We start from the raw sequence: 16562 nt of genomic DNA, 5'->3' as shown, positions 1-16562 counted from the left end.
GAGAAATTTAGCAAAGTGAAAAGAACACCTAACGGTTGAGTTTGCTTTCGCCATGAAGTTAGTTTAGTTCAAAACTGAAGTGCGCATCAACGGCACTGTGACAGCTCGAGAAGTGTGCATTGTCCACGTGCAAAAAACAATGAAGGGTGGATCCGCTTGAAAAAGACCGGCCGGAAAACGAAGTATAATGACAGGTTGTAGTCATACGCACAACACGCGCACATGGATGACCACACACGCACAAGAACATACACACTTACACCGACACACGCACGCTCCCACAACCGCACACACACAAATGCACGCACACAAATACACACACGTGCATGTGCACACACACACACACGCACGCATACCGACACAGAAGCACACGCACGCAAAAACACGCACACGCACACGGACACGCCGACGTCCGTATGCTCGCAAAACCGCAATTTCGGGCATCGGACGCACCCTTCACCAGTGTTGCCTGCACGCAGGGCATGGACTATTTGTTGGGCGATGGGCCTAACTGGCGAACTGAGAGAGCGCAAGCACTGAGCGGTGGTGCCTGGCAATATGGCGAAAAACATTGCCATTTCGACGCCACTCATTCAGATGCAATCATATCCCCACTTAAACTTCAGGTGGAATGTTCATTTTTGTGGTTCGCGGCAATGCGAAGTCACCTTCACCGAACTGCGCTGCAAGATTCCAAGGATAAATTTTGATCTCTTTAGAACAGGGCTTTCCCCTACGTAGCTGTGTGTGCGGTGCCCGGTACCAGAAACAATGGAACATTTTTTCCCGCCTGCCGCCGCCTATCGGCAGCTAGACAACTGCTTTTGAAGGACCCAATTGAGCGTTTGGGGTTGACTCTATCGGTTCCACCTAAATTACCTATTGGGTCAAAAAATTTGGGGTAGGTGAAAAGGGATATATATAATTGCATTCAAGCCTACTCTTCTGCTTCAGGTCGCTTTTGTTGCTGAATGATAGTAATTAATGAGTAAGTGCAGTATTAATCATACCAACCTTAATTTTACGGCCTCTTTATTTCCGGAAATAACCCCGTATTTCGCAGCCTAACGAATTTCAATACGTGATGTCACCGTGGCCAATCCCCCTAGTGGGTGCATGCTGAACACTACGAGGTCATCCTCATCATCATCAACAACAACCAAGCGCGAGCACCCCTTGCCAACGCGCTTTTTCGCCGTCGTCCGCTGTGGGCCATCACATGGCATGTAGCCACGCGGGGGTATCAGCTTGGTTCTTATCAGCCACTAGTAGGCACACAAGACCCTGACCCAACGCCCGCATCAAGAAAGCTCTTTGGTATCTGTTATTAATCCTATACTCGAACACAGCAAGGAATTTTGGTACAGCGCAACTACACACGGACGGAAATAAAGACACACAAGCGACGTGTGTCTTTTCTTCCTTTCTTCCGTCCGTGTGGGGTGTCGCTGTTTTACGATATGAACCAACTCGCCGAATTCACGACGTTACTCTGGAGTTTCGGCACGGAAAAAAATAGGGGAAGAAATATTGGTGGTTTCTAAGAAATGCGTTAACATCGCATTCCTTCAGGTCCTTCTGCGGATCTTCGTAACGTTTCTCGGCCCCGTGAACTCAAGGATTGGAACGATGTGCACGTTCGTTTCTCTCCAGCTTCAGAGGACCGCAACTCGGAGTATGTCGCTCGCCGTTTGCTATCCGCATCGGTGCACTCTGCAAACCGTGCTTCGCGTTCACGCTCTGACACATCCCCCATCAGGACAAACCATACCTACACAGACTGCAAGCTTGCATGCTACCATCTCTTAGGACCTCGCCTTCCCCTCTGCACTGTTCCTCCTCAGGTACTTTAAAGGTGTTCTCACGTTCACTGGATCCTAGGTCACGCAGGCGTAGCAGGGAACGAACGCGCTCCTCAGCTTGCACGTAAAGCTCTCATCCGGGCCTCTTATGTTCATGGAATGACGCCAGTCAGCTTTTGCAAGATTTCCCCTCCATTGGTAATGCAAGAAATTGTTGCACGACGTAATGCAGTAGCATGCAAGCCTTCTTCTTTGCTTGGGGTGACGAAACTGGCTATAATAGGACCATATGAGCTCACCTGAACCCTCAATACCTCCTGAGGAAACGGTGTGCGCTTAAGAGCCCAATTCCTTCAGCTTCAAAACAACTTGTTCCAAGCATCCCCAGTGAGCACTACTGTTTATGTACCCCAAACAGCCCAGCCTCGTTCTTCGATAAATTTGAATGTCTCCCACCGCTTAGCCGTGTTATGCATGCAGCTACTATGAGTGGCTTGGGAATGAAGTTGGAATCATTCTTTGTATGCGATAGGTGGTAGAAAGCTACGATGTCTTTCGGATGGGGTGGATTCGTGTCTATGTTCGGCAGCCTGAACGACATGCAGAAACCCTTCCTGTGCTTTCGTGGTACTTACCTATATGGCCACATTTATGACCCATAACAAAATAATTCATCGGGTCTGATGACGAGTGATTACCACAGTTTAATTTAGATCTTGCGATGACAGCGATATCTCCTTTATAAAGCACATTCTACCAGAAATGAGCAACGCTCATAAACCCACGTACAATGGCACATCTCCTTATTATGACAAGAAACTTTGGCATTCCAGTCGCGTTAGCAAGTTCTGGACTGGGCGAAGAGTAGTAGTGCCGAGGTGTTTCTTACGCCGTGGTGTTGCATGCACTCGTTTATATATTGCTATTGAAATAATTTATGATATTCAGCTGGAGTTTCAACGCCCATTGAAACACCTATGTCATTCCATGTTGTGTAGGGTTTCAACCAAAGGTAGAAACCGACCTCTTTAAAAGACAAGTTTCCGTCTTTTCTTCACTAATGTGTCAATTAATTAAACATTCGCTGAACATCCGGAAGATAGGGAAGAGCCATTTGACGTTCGCTGGCAGTTAGATGAAGGCCAACAATGGCTACGTGACCTGAACACGCCTTAGAACGAACTTAAGACATGCCTATTCGGAAACTTGGGAATGCAACAGGGAAGCGCACACTGAGAAACGGAAAGCAATGTCGGTGATAAATAAACGGAACGCTATGGCAGTTAGGGAGACTTTTTCTACCTTAGTAAGCTGCATTTACCCGTCGTACACTACCATAATTGGCCACGTACGAAAAGAAATTCCCTAGTAGGAGGCTGGCGCCGGTACCGAGCAGCTTACCCTAATCGAATAACGGTAGTACAGCCAAGAACCATTTCGGGGTTGTGGGGGTAAAGAGTGAACTGCTGCGGGCCTACGAACCAATGACCCATCAGGAAGGTGCACGCTTGCGTGAGTGTTTCTTCTTGTTATCCCAATCGGCTGTTTCGATGTGCGGCATTGGACATGTCAGCAAAGTAGACGTACACAAAGGTGCAGGGAAGGTTGTGTTCTTAGGCACGATAACCTCTTTCTGGCGACTCGGTAAACCGTGTAATCTGTTTACACTTCAAGATCACGATTTCTTTGTTTGATGGCTCTTGGCCTTTTGCACCGCCACTTACTAAACGCGCAATTAAACCTTGCGAGCAGTTAAAAGTGAACTGCTGTTCTCGAATTGCTTGTTTCAGTTTCAGTTATTTTGTCACAATCTATTGATTCACATACTTTTAGCGGTCGAATGAGTAAAAGGAAAAAGTAGTACGAGACCATAAAATGAATCTGTTGTAGTTTATGTCGGGTCAACAGAGTGCATGAGGGAAACATAGTCCGTAAAGAAGAGTCTTACAACCAGCTGAACTGCAAAATACCGCAATGCATATCCATTTGGAGTTTTTCAACCCGTGGGCTAAGCGTGTCTACCTAAAATTGTTCGCCCTGGAGATTATTAACAGGATTGACCGTTTTTGTGCAGTCAGGTTACCGTTTGAATATGCCGAAACATAACTATCAGTGTATCCATTGGACCGCTGTAGGTAGATCGCAATTTTTCCAGCAAGCCAGCAGCAGTCTATAACCCACAAGCGCAGTTGGCGTAAGTTTCACGGCTTTTTTGCATAAGGATACTTATTTTTAAAGTATTTGGAAGAAAAGAAATAAAAATCACGCTTCTTGGGGCCAAACACACAACCAGTGAATTATGCTATTATAATATGCCTTACCAATTGGGCTACCAAGGCAGCGGTGTTCCCCTTCACTTTCTAAGGTATTCCTGGGAATTACATTCTTTAGTGTAACCAGCTTTTGGGGGGCTGGTAGCTGACAGAGTCGTTGCGGTAGCTAATTGGTAAGGGGAATGACCCCGAGACACGGGGTTGCCAAACCGGGTCATCTTTGCCACCCCCCCCCCTCTTTAGTTGTGTGATAAATCGCGTTACATGTGACTCCAGTGTATTCCCCGTGCGGGTTTTCCCAGTGCTAAATTTTCACAAAGGATGGGGAGAAATGGCTATGAAGACCGCAAATATGAATCAGCCTTCTTAAATACTAATCTAATAAGAGCCCAAGAACATTATTGTTCTCTTCGAATGAAAGAGGTATGTAGGAGAACATGTTTGCAGATTCCCGGGGGTGTCATTCTCCTGAAAAGCGGAAGTGTCGGACGCTACGCCCCCGGAGAGCTCGCGGAACAAAACAAGAACATCTTCGTGAACGTGACGTTCTTTGGCATCTTTCCAGACGTACAGTCATCGTTCGCATATGACTCCACCGTCATTTTTTCCCGCAGTTTCTGCACCTCTGGCTTCTCTTGCTGTGTGATTTTCGCTCGCTTCGCGGGGCGCCTAATCTATATATGGTGAGACAGGGCGTAGGCGGAAGAGTATGGAGAAAAATGGTGTCTGGACAGACTTCCAGACTCAACGGCATTTCCCGAACGGACGTAAAATAGAAACAGAATATGTACTCCGCATTAAATTATGATGCTCGCTGCAATACAGGCCATAAACCGCGGGAACGACCAAGTGGTATTATCTGCCGCAGCGTGTGCTGTAATGGATATATACGTACGTAGACTCAACGCTTCGTTTTTGGAGGCATCCTCTAGAAGATTAACAGTTAAACTAAGCCAGGGAGATGAAAACGAACTATGACAATGTATGCTACAACCATCAAAGGTAAGTGGCATGGTACAACAACAGCATGGGTTTCGGGAGGATTCTGCGGTTGTACAGCACACACGTGAGACATGCTTAGAAGGCAATACAGCCTTTAACAATACCTGTGTAAGCTTCGCCCTTGCAACCTGTCTTTTCCACATTTGAAGTTGCACAGTGAAGCCTATTCACTCCTCCTCTCTTCGACACATTGTCTCCCTTAACCCTTCTGGTCACCTCCGGTGCTTCATATTTTGATATGAGAAGGCGTATAGTGTCCACGAAAAAATGCCTTCTACTGATGCATTTGTGTGTAGGAGTGAAGCCAACTGTACGTAATGGAGCCGAGTGTGCAGGACGATCGCCGTAAGCCTGGTCTTTTGCAAGCTGGCTTTCCCACATTTCTTGTTGCACAGCGAAGCCAACCCCCAATTTCGCTGAACGCTTCCCAAGTGCGGCGGTGTGGTTTGACTGGGAGTTGTATGCCAACCAATAGCACACGTGCAGTTCCACCGCTCATTCACCTTCACAGAGTGTAAGGGCACTGCGTTTACTTTGTACAGCAGTGGCCATTTCCTGAAGCCGATCAACAACGAGCGCTTGTGTTTGTCGCCGTTCTGTTGTCTCTTTCTTAGTCACGCTGGAATGTTTGCCAAATATGCACCAACTTGTCCAACAGCGTGAACAACAATGACGCCGCCTCTTTTTCGGATGGTGGGGCACTTACGGCTTTCGTCTTAAAGTAGAGAGCACGTTCTTTGATCGCGTCTGCGCATAGATCTTAAGGTCACGTTCTACATGGTATCAGATCAGTGGACACGAATTGGATGACATTGCAATCCGAAGCCGTCTCTGTAATTTCGCCACCAGGCAGTAATTGTTACATCTACCATCCCCCCTCCCCCATATGAAACATGTTATTGGTTCACCCCGCCTGGTGTAAAAATCCCACTATGCCGTCTAATTGGTTCACAGAAAACGAAAAAAAAATGTCTAAATGCAGATACTTTTCCTCTTGGTTTTGTCGTCAGGAGAAAATTGGGAAGACGCACCGCTATGCTCCGGCACACCATACGGGCATACAGCGCCTTCGTGAGTGCGAAGTGGTACTGAAGTGGGAGTGACGTGCTCGTGTGGTCACTAGAGTCTTTCAATGGCCGGTACACGCACCTCTTGAAAATTCCCGTTTCCAAAAAGTGGCAAGCACCCTTTGCCAAATGGTGATGTTTTATCCCGTTTCTCTTTCTTGAGCAGCGTTTAGGGTGTAGGTCTATACCGAACAGTAGAAGCTCTTTACTCTTTCCTTATTTGGTGTTTTCTCTTCCGAAAACGTTAACTGTACGAGCACAAATTCCCTTTTTTTTCACAACATTGTTTCGTGGTTAAGGATAATTCAGGTTTTCGTGCTCGTGCCCGTGAGGCCGCACGAGCAACAGCCTGTAACGGTCTCGTACCTCACCTCACACACTGTTTCGAGGAGATTTTTTGTCACCTTCATTGTGTCTGCCCAAACGTACATCCACAAGGAAAAAAAACGCTGCAGTACAAAATATTGCAGGGGATTGTGAAAGGCGACGGAAACAGACTATTCAACGCAGTGTCTTAGGCATTGGGGCAGAAGAACTTTCACCAAACCTTCTAACAAAATATCCCCCTCAATTCTTTACCACCCCGCGCATGCGATAGCCCCGTTACCTGCAGACACGGAAAAAAGACAGAAGTTTCAAGGTACGCTTATATCTATTAATTCCTTCCCCCCAAAGATCGCTTTAGGAGACTCCCGCCCACTGGGTGTCTTCTCCTGTGTAGATGAAAACCACACAGCCGCCTCCCCTGTGGGCGTGAGTGCGTGGGTGCGTGGGTGCGTGTGTTTGCATAGAATGAAAAGTCTGTGGCGTACTTCGAGCTCGGTGCCCTTTGCAAGAGAAAGTCTCGGTTGTGCGTTGATGCAGGCATGTAAAAAGCGACTCGAGAAAAGTGTAGTATCGTTTTCTGCATTTTTAGTTTTTGTTTATCTGGAAGATACTTTGTTCCCAGTGTATATGGTTCTCCATAAGCTTAGATATGTATGAGGAATCTGTTCCACTTTTCGCCATATATAACTCATGAAATATAGGTACATTATTTCTGCTTTCTTTGGAGATTATTAGGAGGCTTACAAGGAAGTAGCTCTTTTCGACTTTTTGAGATATTTTTCGCTTCTTGCCTTGCAAAGTACATTGCGTAGTCTGCAGAAAAATTACGAATATGATTTGCCTTCCACAAGGTTGGACCTCGGCTGCAATCAGGCCTAACTACGGTCAGTGCGGGGTTGTTTTTCGGTGCCTGTATTTCGACACCCACCACTGTAACCGAAGTCGGAACTGTTAAGCAGCACTACACTGCGATTGTTCATTATTTTTGCAACCCAACAGTAAAGCATTACTCTTCCATGGTCAGTATCAACCAGTGTGGTTTGTTTTCAAGCGAAGCTTGTATTCGGTGACTATGGTCGCCGCCGGTGTTGGTGTTGGTGGCGTACGCCAAAACTCTCCCTCGCCCTCTTCCTCTGTCTCCTCCCCGCAGCTGTCTGCGGAAAGCCCGCGCTCCCACAAGTGACACGCTGGATCCCGCCGCACTCCAAGCCAATAATAGGCGCTCCTTCCCGCCATACAAGGGAGAGAGAGGTTAGCTCACTGAGCTCGCTTTTCAAGCCAGTTCAAGGCCAGCTACGCCAAGGGAACGCCGCGCTTGGTCCGCTCCGGCGAAGAGCAGTCAGCCCTCTAGTAACGACATTGGAAGCGGGCTTTTGAACACGCGTGTGCTTTATAGCGTCTTTTCTAGCGTCTTTTGCAAAAGACCAGCTTGTGTCTGACATACACGCTTTACATCTCCAAGCTCTACAAGCGCACCATCACGTTGCAGTTCAGTGGATTCCAGCCCATTGTGGGATAACTGGCAATGTGAAGGCGGGCATTGCTGCATCCGTTCCGCATAAGCATCGTGCATCGGCAATAGCTATACCATTCTTCAGGAAAGATGCATCTATACTTGCATCCAGCGTGGCATGGAACATGCAGCGTGCAGCCTGGGATGACGTATCACGTCATTACGCGCCGATATTTTCCATCGATCCAAACTGCAAATTTGAAATGCCACAAGGACTCTCCAAGCGGGTAGAAGCAATTGTACATCGCATGCGGTTGAATGTCGCATACACGCGCAACTTCCGCTTTAAGACGAAACAAGCTACTTCCCCACTCTGCCCACACTGTGATGTGCGACAAACCCTGCAGCACCTGCTCTGTGAATGGGCTCGATTCAGTGCTCAAAGAGTGTTCTTCGCAGTGGCTTTGTAACTGCCGCTTTCCGTAGACATGCAGCTAAATTACGTTTTAGGACCATAGGCTTGTCCCAAACGTGCTTTACGGGCTACCAAAGCTCTGCTAGAGTACCTGCAACACACAGCTCTATACCAGTGGCTGTGAATAACTCGCCGTTTTTGTGCGCATTAAGTTCTTGAACATTATCGCCCTCATCTTTATCACGTCATCAACTGGCGTAGCAAGTTAGGCTATTTAGCCCAGCTAGCATCACCATACTTCATTAAAGATCTCTTCGAAATCGTCATTTATGCCACAAAAAGCGGCCTAGTACGGGCAATTTAGCAGTGGTCTGCATGACTTCTGAAGAGAACACTTGAAGACGGCGTCATAAGAACTGTGCTCTGCCCTCCCCATTCCCTTCCTGCACCCCCCCCCCCCCACCTGGCCTTTGGCCTTCCTTTCTAATAAAGTTTACAACAACAACAATGCGTGTGAGCTCGGTTTGCCGAGCACGGGCCAGATTCTGTTCTCTTGTGGGTACAAGCCAGGCATATACGCACCCAGCATCACATACCGCTTCACTTGAAACACTCCTTCTATTCTTTCATGCCACTGCAAAACAGCAACGTGAAACTTTGGGCGAGTTGTTGATGCATGTTGATCTACAGCGTTAGCAAAAATACACGGTATCCGTGCCTTTTCGCTTGCGCTGTGGTTAAACAAGCTGCAAGAGCTCCACCGTTCTGCCTTGAGGTAGTTCACCGTACCATAGGTCCCGATGCCAGGACGTCATTGATAGAGTGGGTAAAATATGTCCTCCGCCTGGTGTTAAAACATTTTTTTTCGTTGAATTACACACTGCTATACTCCTTGTAACAATCTGGACGCAAGACTATGGTCTTATCATAGCTTGGTCAACAGATTTTCGCGTCGGTTCACAACCAGAGAATTGATCACTGTTTTGGAGACTCTCGAGGTGGTGTCTTTTTTTGGGTCATTTTGCAGGGAAGCGTCAAAGAAGATGTGGATACCGCGCCATTGTCAATCCTATTCTTGCCACTCTGGTGTCCTGGTAGCTAGATATTTGCTGAGCAAATTTTTTGCGTTGGCTTTTTGGTGTTGGTGATGAACGGGGGAAACGGAGTGTATTCATATTGTTTCCGGAATTTAGAGAAGCTGACAACCATCTTACGAGTATATCGCGTTAAAGCAAGATATTGCGGTGTTCAGTTTCTTCCCTACCTTCCCAGACTCTGCGGATACGGCTGTTCTACGAAATTCCTAACGGAAACGCTAGGAGTTTCTTCTCCAGCCCGCTTGTTTCAAGAACGACAATTTTTGCTCTCCCATCCCGGTGATTTCATATATTTTGCGGCTTACGATCACCATCACAACCACAATCATCGTCGTGATCATAATCATCCTCACCAGCCGTTCTCTGAACACAGCTATAGCGCATCGTCAGTGTCGCTCATCTGTACCAATTACCAGATATTTTCTGGCATCGCCACCCACCAACGTCACTCAAGCAGTTGTCAAGACTAGAGAACGTATGTTCAAACTTCACTGCGTAGCCACATCTATCTGCAGGTTGTTGCTATACTTTCCATTGCGCCAAAAAAGGCACGTTGATACCGCTCGAAATGATGATCGAGTGAATGTGATCATCAGTTGTTAGCGTAGTAAAAATAATTTACAGGGTAAATTATACGAGGCATTGTTTTGATTCATCCTCCTCTCGTTACCGACACCGTTTCTACGCTTTTTTCAAGAAAAAAGAATTCCTTTCCTGAAGAAGTACGACATCTCGTTACTCGCTCCTCACAAGGGCAGAGAAAGTTTTTTTTTTCGCTGTCGTTTGACGATCGCTCTTTTTCTTGACATACCTAAACAAACATCCGGCGAAGGATCGCTTACAACATCGCTGTAACAAACTGTCATTACTCACAAATTCCCCTTACGAGCTGCCTTAAATGGCATGGGGATGCCTTTGTGGCAGTTCCTACGACGGATAAGATCGACAGATATTGTAGCCGCGCAGGAGACCTTCGTGCGGATGTGCTCAATGGTGCATTTCTGACAACCTTTCTTGTAGCTTCCCCATGATTGAACGGAGGACCACTGTCCTCGTACCCTAGCTGCTGGACCTAGTGGCAGCGGCGGTCTCCCTAGCCTCCGAAGCAGCCGCCGCGAGTCCCCTGGAGGAAGCCCGGAAGGGCGTTGTGCCGCTGTACAGGCTCGACAGCCACCAGGGGGCGATGGCGTCCCGTCACCCGACAAGCTTCACTTGCATGGCGTTGACGCTAGTGCCCACCAGCCTGCAATGGACGGTGGACAACGCGAGCGCCTTCGACCTGGACACTTTAGACGCCTACTACAGCCCGCTGAGCACCATCATCGCCAACTCCGTAACCATCGCCACCCGATATAGCACGCTCACAATCAAAACGCACCTCCCGGTAGGTATATACAGACGCCTTCATTGCCTATAAGAATGCTTGCATGTGTTGCTAAAAGCGGAATCGGCCACCACATAATGCTATCAACTGCTATTAACGAATCTTAACTTAACCGAGTCGGGAAATTTATTCGCTGTCAATGATGGCCACGGCACTGGCGCGTTACTGACGACTGCAAAGTACAGGTATCATTTCGACTTCACTGCGATTGCCAAATATTGGATTGCTTAGACACGTGAGGCTACTTCCGGTCTCTATTTTAGACTCCGCTTGTCCAAAAGTTGCAGTTTCTCAAAACCACAGTCCTTACCTAAACGAACTTTTTCTTTTTCTGTTAGTATATCTGCATATAAGCCTTTCCCATGATGTCGCCGACCGGACAAAGTTCGAAGAAGAAGGATTAATTCGAGGATATGTCAACTGTGGTAACCTTATTTAGGGCTTGCTTTCGAATTCTTGATTGGAACACGTGACAGAATACCGAACACGAATGACGCCCTTGAGAAAAGGTATTGTACACGCGTTTGGCAGGGAGCGTTGCATAATTGCCTCAGAGACAATTACGAATATTTTTGACAGAGATCGCCGGTATTTTGAAAATGCAAGATCGTCCTGCATAAGAACGCTGTTCGTTTCCAGCTTTGTATTTACGCTTGTATTTTTTTTGTTTTTTTTTCTTTGTAGAATCCAGGCGATTCGCAAGTTCGGCGTTTGTTAGCGTATCAGTAGGCAACACAAGGGGAAACAGTATTCGTCGCAAAACGGAGGAAACAAGTGGGAAGCTTTGAGATATCGAAAAGAGCCGCTGCATTGATACGGCTGATTTTTTTTGAAAGGGGAGAATCGGGCGCATTAATGATCACTGTTTTGATTAGAGAAGCAGCCTTTACGTTTTGCCCGTAACTGCGGATCTGCCTTTAACTGCATGAAGCAATCTCGTTTCTACCGCGAAGCTTGTGGCGTGCGATATGGTCGTCGCATTTTTAAGGTACAGTCGTCGCTACAGACGCTGAAACAACGGTCTAGCTGGAATATCGTAGAGCTTCCATTTGCTAACAGGCAATTTGTATGCGTAACAGAATATTCCGAGCTGTTTTGGATATCCCGGAAATCTTGGGGATAAAATGTGAGCATGTTTATGCGAGGTGACGTGCTCTACTGTTATTTGAGCAGCGTCTAATCAGGTAATACCATGTACCTTTGTTCATTTAATTCTATAACCAATCCTATTCATTCCATTTTGACTCTACAGCAGCCATAGTAAATCCTTTGGCCATGGCGATGTAACCCCGGGCCCTGCAGGTTCGCGAGGCGTGCAGCCTGGTCGAGGTGTATGAAACGCCTGCCACCCCCAGGCCGACTGACTTGGTCGCCTTGAAAACGGTCGCACCACTGCTGAACGTTCGCCAGGCCCCCCTGCACGTCACCTACGGGCAACAGTGCCGCCCGAGGAGCCACGGATACGTGCCCGAGAACGCTGGCGGCGGCACCCAGATGAGCACCGCACCTTCATTCCTCTGCAATGAGGGCTACAGATACGTCAACCACGTTAGCAGCCTCGTCTCGTCGTCAATACCTTCCCGCGATGTCGATTATTGGAGTTATTTAGCAAACGTGACCTTTAATGTGCTGCAGCAATAACGCGTTGCTTATAAAAAAATTAAACATTCGTTAAAACGAAATTGCTTATTCGATGTGTTTCAAAATCCCAACATAAGTGTACAAAAGCAGGACATACCTTCTTTCAACGAAATATTGCGTATTACGAATCTAATGTCCTGTTCCAAGGACTTTGTTGTTAAGTGTGTTTACTCGATCGATGTCTGAAGCTTCGGCTCAAATTTACATTGCGGGCCATTTTACATTTTGCCTCGGTGAGAATTTTAGCCATTAGACTCACGAGTTGACCCCGCGTGGCTACACAGGGACGTTCGACTTGATGTTGAAACAACGAACTGTTTACACAATGGAAACAACTCACCCCAATGCACGATGGGAATGTGCTTTGAGAGTGAAACCAAATAACTGCACGACACAAAACACAATTGACGGTCGTGCAGTCCACACGAATGTAAGAAAGAAAATACGGTTTGCTGTCATTTATGACTTAACATCCTTCTAAGTTGATTAGCTTAATGGTAATTGGTATGACTGCTTTTTTTCTTCATGCAGCCAAGGATAGCGCTGTCCATATTGCGGAGTCGGTGTGAGGGCACTATAATGGCTTAGAAGCGGCTACTTTACGTTACTGTCATTAGGAATCCCTCCATATTAAGGGCAAATAGCATAATTATCACGGTTATGTAGTCGTTGGATGAGTACAACGTCATATCGTACCTATAAAAGGCGATTTACAGCTGCTTCCTGCAAGAATACCGTATTTTCGCTCGTATAGCCAGCACAGAAAATGCGGAAATTTCAGTGGCGAAGTAGGGGTGCGGATAAGACTCGGGTATTTTTGTTTAGTGTAGCTTCACGGCAAGGCGCGTTGTGTCGTGAAGCTCCTACGCAGTAACACTGACTAATCCTTCTGTGGCAGCGATTGAGCAAAAGCTACTGGGACAAGGAAGAAAAAACAAGGACGAGCGCACTCTAACAGACTTTTATTGGTGAATTGTGACTTTCGCCTTGAAGACCGTATATTCTACTTGCCAAATTTACGCATTTTCTGTCTACATAGTATGTTATGTGTTGCTTGATAAGTAGCTCTGGTGCAGCCTTTTCTGTACCAAATGTGCGAACAATACGCCAGTTTTTTTTTTTTTTTTTTTTTTTTTTTTTGCGTTTCAGGCGGGCTGAAAGTGGGGGTAAGGATTATATGACGAGGCGGGTTATATCCGCGAAAATACGGTACTCCTCCCGTAGAAGCCCGTGTAAACACAGCTGGCGGCACTTGGAACTGGGAACATGTCCAGGGTGAGCTAAATAATCATGGCAGGCAAATAAATCTCGCCGTGTGCATAGAGTCGTCCTAGCGGCCAATAGCATAAATATACTTTTCGGGAAGACATTTTCATTATATTTAGAGCTACGAAGTATTCACGAGAAAGTTGGGTTTGCTGCAGAATGTTGACGCTGAACAAGATTAAATCATCGAAGGCGGTAGCGGTATGTGGCTTCACTGTCAAACTTGGGCAAGCATTCAGTAAGTAAACGCGAACCCTGATGATGCCTTCGCAGACTGGGCTGTGTATACCCCCGCGGCCGCACATGTCGGCCTGCGTGCTGGACCATCCGTGCGCCCTGGTGGCGGACGAGTGCCGCGAGGGGCGCTGCCACTGCCAGCCCGCCTACCACGAGAACAGCACGGGCTGCCGCCTGAACGTCTCCTTGCACAGCCGATGCGACGACCACCGCTTTTGCGAGCACACTGCGTGTGCAACGTCTGCACTGCCTGCGCGTAAATCGGAATTTCCGCTCACTCATCTCTCGCTCACATTGGGTGTCTCTCCGGCAAACATATAACAGAAGTGGCTTATAAATTGCCGTATTTTGCATGCAGCGATCTTTCAGCTTCATTAATAATCTCTTTGCTGTTTCGCTGCAATCATCCGTCGAAGGTTTCAGCCCCTCTAGTTTGTTACTCCTGAAAACTTCTGCTTGTTTACCTGACAGAACCACCCCGCGGGTCTGGTGCTAAATCCTCATATAGCAAGGTTGTGCGTCAAATCGGAACCCCGCAACAAAATTGCAGATAATATACTAACTTGTCAACAATTGACGACGAAGGTACAGCGATGATCCGAGAAAATGGCCACAGGTCGCGGCAACGCTGCGGAACTTAATGTATCATGTATTTTATCACGAGACTATCACTCTATCAACTTGTAGAAAGAGTGTTAACCATCCTAGAGGGCATCTAGGAATGTCCAAAGGAAACAACTTGTTATGCAGGAAGCCTGGTGTGCAAAGGCAAACACTTCTTTAAAATAAAAATATTTAGGAATGCTTCTATATTCTTGATTGTTTGTTTTAACCACACTGATCTCTGTTCTTTTTTTATGTCTGTGGCACCGTACATTGGCGTCTCTACGCCTTTCTGGCGTTCGATTCCATTTCCTCACTTTTTCGTATTCTCTATTCTCACTTTTGAAGCTGAATTTTTTTTATGGGCTGGAATAAGAAGGGTATTTTTGTAAGAAGATATTAACGGGAACCCCAGATATTAGCCGCAAATATTAGCCTCCCATTAACCGAAGACATTAACGTTAACACAACCCTATACATTGCAGAGCAGAAGACATGGTAGTAGCTACTAAAGAAATTTCTCCCACTCACTGACTGGCGTCACCGGATGACGTCAGTTACAAGCTGCGCGTATTGGCTAGGGCTGTTCAAAGAAATTACTCGAGGCATTTAAGTCTGCTAAACTGCTTTGAATGCGAAAGAATGATCATTCCCACTCGCGATACGTAGGCACGCTTAAGTGCCTCCTCTTGTTATCCTATGTAGTATATATAACTGCAGTCACCTTTACTTCACTCCACAATTTCTTTAAATCCCGCATTCTTTGTGGCTGTGGGGACGTGCTCTCCTCCCGTTCCATGGCGTGCTTTCCCACGCGGTTAGCTCCTCCAGCCTTTTAACACAAAAGTGTTTTATTCCGGGATACACAAACATTTCAGTGACGTCATATCCGTCACGGAAGTGACGCCAGTACAACGAAGCAAGCGGCCTGTAGAGGGTGCACCCCTGCACACAGGGTCTTTTTGCGGGGAAGCAACCTTTAGTACTAAATAAAACGTTTTCTTATGGTTGTTCGTTTTTAAGTTTTATATTTTAACACGAAAGTGTTTTATGCCGGGATACACCAAGGTTTCACAGACGTCATATCCGTCACGGAAATGGCGCCATTACACCCTTGCCGAAGCGACCAGTAGGCAGGACGTCACTCGCCAAGCCCACGCACAAGACAGCCGCAGAACCCGCAAACCATGCTCAGCTGCAGATTTCGCTGCACATTTCACTTTCGTGTTTTGCCGATTCCTATGACAGGGGAATCAACCAAATGTTTTTGGTACCGCCCTTTGTGGGCTCTTAACAACTCTTGAACTTTGACTCAAGAGGATGACGCATAAGAGGCTTTCGGCTAAGAAGGAACGCCAATGTCAGAGACAGATTCATGTTAATAGCACGACGCTATCTCAATGAGGGACTTGAAACTGAGCGACATGAAAACGCAACTCACTTGAGCCCGCCCTTGGCCGTTCAAAGGGCGTTAAATATTAGTAATGTCGAGCACCGCGCTTCTTTACTGAAGCTTTGGGAGCTCAGTTCAGATAAAGTTGTATAATATGATAGCAATAAAACCTGTACTTTAAGTCTATCGAATGAAGTATGCCCTATCACACAAATGAAACGCTATGCTACGTTTCCATAGGCTTGGCGGGAAAAGCTTTAGCTATTTCTCCTGTCGTATTGCAACTGATCACATGCAATATATGTGTCGAAAGCATATTTTTTCTCTGCTTCTAAAAAGTGTGCCACAAGATCATAAGATGTGTCGTAAGACCAATCAGGTAGCAAGTATACTTGCGCAGTTTAGAAATTATGCTCCGTTGATCCCCACTGCAGGCCGGGCTGGGAACCGTGGGGCAACGGCTGCTACCGGCGGTTCCTGTCGGGGGAAGGCATGCACAAGCTGCAGCAGACCATCCGGGTCACCCTGAACGTGGCGTTCACCAACGCCATGCTTGTGCTGGCCGTGTGGCTCTACCACCACTCGCACAGCCCATCTCTCAT

The sequence above is a fragment of the Haemaphysalis longicornis genome, unplaced genomic scaffold (genome assembly GCF_048455015.1).
Source record: "Haemaphysalis longicornis isolate Haplotype H1 unplaced genomic scaffold, Haemaphysalis longicornis Haplotype H1 scaffold_4, whole genome shotgun sequence".
Lineage (NCBI taxonomy): Eukaryota > Metazoa > Arthropoda > Arachnida > Ixodida > Ixodidae > Haemaphysalis > Haemaphysalis longicornis.
Note: the sequence above shows the minus strand (reverse complement) of the source record.